The sequence below is a fragment of the Lycium ferocissimum genome, chromosome 6 (genome assembly GCF_029784015.1).
Source record: "Lycium ferocissimum isolate CSIRO_LF1 chromosome 6, AGI_CSIRO_Lferr_CH_V1, whole genome shotgun sequence".
NCBI lineage: Eukaryota > Viridiplantae > Streptophyta > Magnoliopsida > Solanales > Solanaceae > Lycium > Lycium ferocissimum.
In genome coordinates, this window is record NC_081347.1 from 4,264,326 (window position 1) to 4,272,727 (window position 8,402).

General features: G+C 34.4%; 1 pseudogene; it reads right to left on the bottom strand.

Moving 5' to 3' along the window:
• Positions 1 to 283: 283 nt before the first annotated feature.
• Positions 284 to 6,474, bottom strand: LOC132058993 (ATP-dependent 6-phosphofructokinase 5, chloroplastic-like; annotated as a pseudogene).
• Between the last annotated feature and the right edge of the window lie 1,928 nt (positions 6,475 to 8,402).

Sequence of the window (8,402 nt, forward strand, 5' to 3'; positions counted from 1 at the left end):
TGTGGTAACACATTCATTTTTCGGAATTATTTGATCAGTACATATATATTTTTTAATTAGACATAAATTAGGTAGGAGGAACAATAGCTAAGAGCTGGTTTTATTCTTTCAACATTTTCCTGTGTAACTGAGATATATATATTGACAATGAATGCTATCAACATGCACAATTAAAACAGTGCTGGCTCTTTCACTTACTCAAAGGGTCAATCAGTGCCCGGAAGGACCACAACAATCGCAGTCCTGCCTGTTGCTCAGTTGATAATAAACATAGAGCCGATGTTCACCTACAAGAATCTAAATTTTGAATCATCTGCAAACACTAGATACGATAATCTGCAAATGCTACAGATACTTGACAAAATGTAAGACAAACTCAGGCATGTTGTATTTCAGGATAACCTGCTACTTTTCTTAAATGTACCTCATACATACTTCAATCAAAGTGCAGATGCTGATAAATTATTATAATACACCGATGTAACACTCATAGTAATGAATTATTTATTTCTCCATCAAATGGTTCAGAAGGACGTTCTTCAATCAGAAGAATGGCTTATCGCAATGTGAGGAGCAAGTGAAAATGATAACTCTAGTCTCTATGAAAGCTTTATTCTACATCTATGTTGCCACGACTTCTCAAAAATACTGTCAGTAAGTCCGACAAGGGTGCAACAACATTTTTCTCGAGGATCCAAGCCACATAGTTCTACATACCCTTCTGAGCAGGTATTCTGAGATTGTATACCTTACCAAAAATTTGAGGAATCTGTAGTGTTGCATTATTCCTTTAACAGTTGGAAAAGGCAATGCCATGAATTTTCTCAATCTAGCTCCCTGCTTCTCTATTGTACATTATATGTAATAGACGTTCAGGTTTCTTGCAAAAAAATTGAGCTGCGTACTTAATTCAAAGAAAGTCTGGTTGGCCTGTGGATGTCAAGCAATGATGCCACATGCGGCTGTTTGGGTCCACAACCTTGCGTTGAGCAATGACTTCTGGAATTGGAAAGTATACATATTGAGTATTGCATATACCCAGTGTGATCCCGCTATATCCAGCAAACGCACCATGAACCTATCAACAACCGAGCATTGGTTAAATTGTCAAATATCATTTCAACAACAGAAATCAATTTGTCCTTTGTAAACCGACAAATATCAGGAATATTTTTTAATAATCATTAAGTGAGGTTGAGAGACTGACAGCATTTTGACCTAGTACAGTGCAGAGAATTCCATCTGATGCATTTGCACGGCAAGCACGAATCATGTATGTAGGATCAATGTATTTTACATCAGTTGTAACCCCAATCTCCTTGAAGTACTTTTTGATCTATAAGAAAGCAGGCATACCATGGTGAATTTTCTTGATTAAAAAAAGAAAAGAAAAGAAAGTGCACATGGGAACTTCTAGCTGCCCCAGACTGTATATTTTTGTATAGAGATGAATTGATGTTCAGATAAAAAAAGTGATCAAGACCAACTGTTCTACACAAGAAGACAAGCGTTAAAAAGTGACTAAAATGTATAATGCTAGAAGTGTGGACATCAGTCATAGCGGTTTAACAATGGGCCAAATAGTGCTCACTAGTTGTCTTGAACTCAGCTTGCATCTAGTCAACTTACTATACAAAGGCAAATAATCACTATACCTGAGGGAAAATGACTAAAACGAGCCAGTATCATTGGCAAAGGAAATTCATTTTACTGAGGAACAAAAATGAACAAAAATGCATGAAAAGAACTTCCAAGGACTCTCTAGGTAATGTGAACAGCGCATTTATATTTGCTTTCCCTCAATAGCCAGAGGAGAAAGCATAAAGATGGGCATGGAAGAAGCAAACAACAAAAACTCTGGTTTGGAACAAATAAGCGGATAGACTTGACGAAGTTTAGGAAAAATGCAACAGTAACAAAGTTTTGCCGTTTTGTCTTTCGCATGGAAGTCTGTCAGTCTTCATTCCAATCATCATAAGATGACTGTAACACTCATATTGGACAAAAATACAAGGCGCCCTTTACAATTGATTAAATTAAGTTGCTTTAACTTTTTTTCTTCTTGTTTGACAAATAAGTTGCTTCAACTTCTTAAATATGATGATGAACAAAAAAATATGGGAACGTCAAAAGACCAACGGTATACAATAGTACATACATTCAAACTAGTCGAGGAATATCTGGAAACAGTCCTATAAATTTATAGCTAGTCATCCACAAACCTGTTGATGTATATGAACACCAATATCTCCAAGTACAGCATTTCCAGATGCATCCTTAGCATTGGTTTTCTCTAGGAAATCCTACAAGAAGGTTGAGTAATATAGCAGTAAAGATCCAGAAGTAATTCTTCTGTTTTCATTGCTCCAATCAACTATAAATGATAAGACAGTGACAAACTTGGAAACATTTAAATGATTGTTTAAGACTTTAAGTTCTATTATTTTGACAAAATAAAATCTAGAGAAGAGTAAAAATTAAACAAAAATTTGTATACAGTGATTCTCCAGTAGATAATATTTCAAATGCTGATAGTCTGCAATGTTCAATCTTCCAATTACCAAAATTAAGACTTCATTCTCGGTATTAATAATTTTTCAAGTCTTTTTGAACTGTTAATTTGTAGAAAGAATTTAAATATGTCCTAATGGTTGGGTTATTGTTAGAATATATTTATACTAAACATCTAATCAATACAACAACAAGAATTACTATTCATTGTTTAAGGCTCAGCTATATGATCTCAATATCCACTCTGCACCATTTGTACCCCTTTCATTCAAGTACACTATAATTAATCTGTTAAGATAATCAAGAGGTTCTCTAACACTATATATTCTTTTGATTTTTACTGACATACAAATCTTTTACACAAATCTCTAAACAGATTAAAAGACTCAGGAAAACACCAGACATAATGTGAGTTCACTAACATGACTAACCCTTAATATCAATCAAGAGATATCTCCTATATAAATGTTTTGCTTTCACTATGTTCTATCCTTCTCTAAATCCACATAGATTCCAACAATTAGTAAGTTTGAGACAACTTCCTTCTCATGTGATTTTAGGTCTACCTCGTCTCGTTTTAAACCTACAATGATCATAGTGGCACCACCTATGGATCGATGCATTTTGAAGTCCATGTAGGACATGATTAAACTTTTTCTCATTATCCTCTATGGGCTTGTATCTCGGTGAGATGTGATCATTTCTGCATCCTATTAACAATTACAGTATTTCTTAAAGATGTTAGTCTGCTGATAAATTTTATAATCAATAACAAAAAAGAGAAAGAATAGGACATAATGTTACAGACAAGACTGAAAAATTTCGTTTGTCAAATACACACAAGTCTAGATATATATCAAACATTACTTAATTTATGTCCAAATGCAACAGAGACAAGAAAATGCAATGCGACTAACCTGCCCAGCCCCTCTGCTACACAAACTACAGCTGATCCCTTTGTCTCAAGCAGATATTGTTGGTGCTGCAACACACCATGAGGTCCATGCAGATTGAAAGGCACCTGAGATCAAATAGATGTGATCTTATTGAGAAGGCGCTTAAAAATTATTGATTACATAACAACCTATAGAGATTAGACTAACCTCTGGAATCAAGCAAATGTCTATCTGTCCACTAGCTAGTGATGCGTGCATAGCTATAAACCCACTGCTATGACTCATCAACTTCACAATTCCAATACCATGATATGCACAATGTGCCTACAAAGATTGAAAAGAAAAAATAACGATTTAAGATATAAATAGATTGCAGGGGAAGAGTTACGATGCATAACTGCTAAGTTAATGAACAATCTTCTTCTACAGATTAATCCATACCATGAGATACCTCTTGAGGAGTAAACTTGGAAACATTCAAGGGGAAAAAACTGGATGTCAGAACCAACGACGGAAAAAAAATGACGAGTATTACAAGGAATTCCATAGAACAAAGTCAGAGGGATCTGACAAGAACAAGCTAGCAAGTTTTGCAATAAATTATGACTAAATAATTGGTCTTGAACTTCTGTAGAGGTTTGAGAATTTAACTGCACTTGAAAACATTGAAGTGCAGTAGTAGATGAGATAGAAATAAGTCAGGAAATCCAGCAGATCTGACTGGGAGAAAAGCTGGAAGGGTGGAAGCTTAGGGTAATAGAAGGCTTAAAAGGCCGGATATTTATAAGAAGTGTAAGGATTTCGGCGTATTTTGGAACCTTCTTGTCCATTTAATGAAATTTCTTTTACTTATAAAAAAATGTAAGGTTCTTGTTTATAGAAGAGACAGAAACAAGGGGATGCAAAACTCAAATAAGACTGTAAAGTACTACCTCAATATAAGCAGAATTAATGGCTCTCTGTGCTTCTTCAACAGCAGTATCAAAACCAAATGTTTTGTCCATAAGCATAATATCATTGTCTATAGTTTATGGCACACCAACAACAGCTACCTTCATACGTCTTGTACGGCACTGCACAAAACCAATTATACTTCCTAAGTAACATCATTACTTCAAAAGTTATACCATTGGAGACCACTGGGTTTATATTTCTTCACGGAGGAGACAAAATACGAACATGATATAATTATTTGTTACGATTTTTTTCCTCTTTGCCAACCAAAACAAAACTTTAAATTTGATGTGATTGTGACCACATAATAGTTATAGGCACAAGGGATATCCATTATTCGTCTAATGAGAGGACTAGAGAAAATCATGTATTCAAGAAAAAGTCAGTTCTTCACATAATTTTTAACTACATGCCCATCCTAATTAAAATAAACAGAATCCAAACTTAACAATATTAACACATCTGCCACGATTGACAACCTCATCATGAATTGCATTTGCACCAGCATCTGTACCATTTCCACCCAGCACAAGAGCATGTTTATTCCTGTCAAGAAGTAAATCTTAGATAAAGCCAGCACAATAATTCTGGTGTAAGTAAGCTAGCTATAGATGGTCAGTCAAGCACCTGAATGCTATCCACAATGTCAGAAACTTTAGGTCCTCCACGTGATACACCTAGCAAGCTTCCACAAGAATGATGAATATTTTGAACCACTTTCTGGGATAACTGGTAACAAAACATGCTATGACTTATCACTCAAATATTTATTTCTGTTAGAGAGGATTGTATTCTTCCTAAGAAATCGAGACTTTATCCAGAATAATCATGAAATATTGAGGCTTCTGCACTTAACTCTAACCTACAGCAATAACCAACACAAGGAGCATATGGGTAAGGAGGAACTTACTGGCATTTCAGCTAAATCTTTGTTTGAAAACCCATGATATCCAAATGGAATCCCCAAAATTTGCTTGACACCTTATATCTCAAGGGTGATAACTATCTGCATTCATTGGAAAGATTGGAAGGAGGAGAATAAAAAATGTTGTACAATGAACTAACATGACTGATTTTAAACAAAAATAAGAAAGAGCAAAAGAACAAAGTATATGTTAAGACCTGTCGAATAACGTCCTTAAGACCTGGGCATAGTCCACCACAGGTTACAATTGCTGCTTTGACCTCTTCTGGTTTGAAATATATTTTCTCTTGAGGACCAGCACGTTGAACCCTAAACAAAATCAATTACATATTTACAACCTATAAGGTCAACGGGCTGCCACTTTCAAACTGAATTTCTTCATTAAAGTTATTTCATCTCGAGCCAGAGTTGTAATTCTTGGTAAGACTGTCAAGCCTCTATTAGTTGATGTTCAATACTCTAAAAACACAACAATCACTTTCGACATGTAAACAAACTTTTTTGTGTAAGGCTTATTTTATATAAATAGACATTAGAAACTTTCTGGAGACAGTTATAAAGCCTAATATATTCATTTTGCTGAAAGGATTCTTAGTTCCTTAGTTCTGATAAAAGAAAAAAGGATTATTAAATCCTTAGTATCAGTATGACTGTATCAGAACAGTTGAAGCACAGGTGGTAGTTATAGAAATAATCACGTTGGCATTATACATGTAATTGTAACTTTTGTTCTGCTGAAGATTCATACGACATCAGGTAACACACATATCCAGTAATAGTTAGAAACACATTTCTCCAGTAATAATATTATTAGAGCACTTATTAAAAGAATTAGTTGTTAGAGTTGGAACATCAATTCAAGTAGCCCTTTTCCTTTCTTTTCGGATAAATAATATGTGTAACCGGTTTAGCATCTTCCACTATTTATTTCCACTTCTATCTAGTGCAGCTTAGCATTGGGGCTGTGTAGTATAGGCCACATTTACATAAACCCTTGCCATTACTTGTTGCTACAGAAACTATAAAGAAGCTTACCATTGCTCTACCCATGTACAATCAGGATCAATGCACTCAGCACCAGCAGAAGTTGGAGAGGAATAATTCATAGTCTGAAAAAAACAGAACTTTGCATGAATGGATTGGCAGGAAATAATTAAAAAGGCAACAAAAAGAAAAACATGTGTTTGTTTCTTCATCTGTATACAAAAAGAAACAGGAAACTTACTCTCTTAACTATCACCTTCCTTGTTCCATTCTAACAGTTTGCATGATTTTCAACAAAATAAAGAGGAAGGCAAATGCATATGAAAAAGGCTTCCAGGTTTGATATCCCCACTCCTCATGCACCTTTTCTCAGTACTGTTAAGATAATGAAACAATAAAAAGAAAATAGTAAAAGACAAGAAACAATTTGTTTTCTGCCTTCCATAGAAGCCGATGCTCTTCTTTTCAACTAAAATAAGTTTATAGGGTACTTAATGTTTTCTGTTTTCTCTTTCACGACAAAGAGTCCTCATGTCATCATACGGTGCATTGACTCTCAAAGCAAGTAAACATACAAATTGCTGTTTCTTCAGCTTTTGTTGCACCCGGTGTATACTCACCAAGGAATGTACAGTTGTAAAATTGGACTTTTGACTTTTGAAATTTCTTCTGTCAATCAAAATCCGTCCAAATGAAACATGGAACTCCATTCTGCCCAGAAAGTTTAAAATGCCATCTATCAACTTTTGATTTTAACAACTAGGACGTGTCAATCCCAAGCTAGGTGGGGATTGCTGCTCCGAAACAGAGTCTTGAGTTATTTATCTCATTCAATGGGGCAAAAAGGTTCATTATCCGCACCTTAATCAATAAAGGGCAAAGCTTTTCCACATAGATTGAAGAAATGCCTCAGTATTTGAGACACCAGGCGCATATCTGACAATAATTAAGCATAAAATAACCTTTATAACGATCCTGAACGCAAATCATGTGTGGGTGCAAACTCAAGCGAGAATCACATTATGTTATGCATGATTTTTACAAGTGAAATTAGTCCATTTTGGACACCAAAGTTAGATTAGTTTGACATCATTGCTAGAGATTTTAAAAAGTTGCCTTTTGCCACTATAATCAATTGGCAACGGGTGATGAGATATGCTAAATTACAAGGAAAGAAGCTTACTTTAACAAGTACTCTTATCATTGTTATTGATGTATCCATGCCATTCTTCATCTGAGGGATAACCTTTTGCAAAATCCTTAGTGTCTGGAGTTCTGTAACACAATCGTAGCACTAAAGTTAGTAATATTGCTTCTTCTTTTTTTTTTTTTTATAAGGTAAAGTTAGTTATATTGCTGTCAAACAAGTATTCATTTTACAAATATTGAATATTATCGACGGTATCTCTTGGCAAAATTTAACTACCAAAATCCCTTGGCGACTACATTCCAACAAGTTGTACATGAAAAATGTTGCCCGATTAAGATTTCTCAATAATGCCAGACATACCAATTTGAGAAAGGAAACAGTTATAAATCAAGCAGAAAGTTAGCTGATGATTTAAGAGAGTTGAATAACTAAACTTTGAGAGTCAAATTCCTTAATTTTGACGCTGAATTCAGACGTAAAATCTTTATGTTTTCAAAAATAAAATCTATATATTTAGAAACTATATTAAGAAAATACTATAAGTCACAATAATTAAGAATTTAAAATATTTAAAAACATATAAAAAAAATTATGGTAAAAAAAATACTTGTTTGACTTTCTGATACGTGACCCATAAATTAGAAATCGGGGAGGTACAAACTTTTTACTTTTTTTATTTGCTGACAATTGAAGCCATTCCCATGCATATGCCTATTTTCTCAAAAAGCACAACAGAATAAACAGCAAAATCAAAAGAAGAAAAAAAACAGTAGCGAAAAAAAAAAGAGAAAACTAAAATTCAAACAGAGTGTTATTTAGAAGATACCTCATTTTGAGACAGAAAGTGGAAGGATACGAAATAGCTGTGGGAAAGATATGAGTTTGTTAGTAGCCTTTCGAAAGTGGCTTTGAGTGAAGTATCGACTATCGAGATTGTTTTGTTTAAAATTAGGTAAATCCCGTTTTCGATGTGACATGGGTA